Source organism: Alexandromys fortis, unplaced genomic scaffold (genome assembly GCF_014885135.2).
Source record: "Alexandromys fortis isolate MF-2015 unplaced genomic scaffold, M_Fortis_MF-2015_v1.1 scaffold_26, whole genome shotgun sequence".
Classification (NCBI taxonomy): domain Eukaryota; kingdom Metazoa; phylum Chordata; class Mammalia; order Rodentia; family Cricetidae; genus Alexandromys; species Alexandromys fortis.
In genome coordinates, this window is record NW_026067894.1 from 4,937,312 (window position 1) to 4,938,879 (window position 1,568).

Below are 1,568 nucleotides of genomic sequence, written 5' to 3' on the forward strand. Positions count from 1 at the left end.
GCCTGGGTGAGCCCACCATGGCTATATCTCAGGTCCGGGCCTCCTTCCTATACGGGGGAGCCACCTGCAGCTTCTGCCTGGCTCCTCTTGCTGCTCAACAGGAAAACAGGGTTCCTGGCCAGTCCCTCTGGCCACCTTCCATAGAGGGTCACAGCAGAGTGTGAGGTGCCCTCAGAGGGGCTTGGCTGCCTGGCCAAGCTCTTACGGCTATGATGCCTCTTCCCAACTTCTCACTGCCCATTCCTGCCACCCCTGCCCATGCTGGGAACAGGAACATGGGGCAAATTCTAAGCCCCAATCCCACCCCTTCCTATACCAGATAGCAATGCCCAGAGAAGGGGATGCCTTGTCTGAGGTCACATGACAACCAAATTCCAGATTGGGCCCCCTTCCTCCCAGTCATGGTCTGTTAGGATGGGAGGGGCCTGAGAAGCCTGTCACCTACAGGCTGACACCCCCGTTACGGCCCACCAGGGTATGTAAATATCTTTTTTTCTACCATGTCAGGATATTTTTTTCCTCACTCCTGGCAATGCAAAAATGGTCTTCAAAGCACATACAAAGCACCCCGGGTGAGAAAGCCCCACCCTGGGGGAGGCAGGGCCCAAGGAGCCCCAGCACAGAGCAAAGGGCGGCCCCCTCCCCTTCCCAGCCCTGCCCACAGCCAGCACAGCACCCCGCGAGACACCAGCACTGAGCCCCTTCCCTCCTGCAATAATTCAGGGGCCTCAGCCCCACCCAGGTGCCGCGGCCAGCTCCTGCGCTTCTATATATTATAGTACTATGTAGCCGAGCTGCCCTTCCTTCCTATGGAAGTGGGAAACATGGTCAGGACACAAGGTGGGGGGACACCCAGTCTTCCACCCCACCCCACTCACCCAGTGTCTGGGCTTGGGATCCTCAGGCAAGGCCTCTGAGCTGGGTCCCCCTGGGGGCTCCTGGGGCCTCTCTGTGGCTCCCATTCTGTCTGGAAATTACCTGTGATGAGAATAAATTCTGTCTCATCTTTGCCTGTGCATCCTCTTTTTCCCCCCATTCCTGTTTCCACGAGGCACTAGCAATGTGTAGTTCCCAGCAAGATTACCCCCCCCCCAGCCCCCAGCCGTTTCTGCTCCAGGAGAAATGGGTCTTGGAGTCAAGTCGGGGGTACTGGCGAACTGAAGCCCACACACTGGGAGATGCAATCCTCCCCTAGGTTAGGTTCTGACTCCACGGCTGCAGTTGGGGTTCGGCCCCCAGCCCAGACCTCACGGCAGTTGGATGGCCTCGCTGGACGCCTCGTAGGTAAGAAACACACACGCTAGTGGAGAAAGACAAGAGGTAGGAAAGGCCCAAGGGGACAACTTACTGGAACTGGGAGGCAGGGAGGCCCAGAAGTCACCTCAGGAAACTGAGAATGTAATACCAGGAGCTAACGGGGCGAGCAGACATCAGTGCCTGGATGGGACAGGACACCATGGCAGCAGAGTTTGAGTCAGTGGCATGGGCATTTGGGGAAGATGCTTCTATGTTCCATGGACAAGTAAAGGCTTTCCAACTGAGGAGGGGGCGTCCTCCCTCTTCAGCTC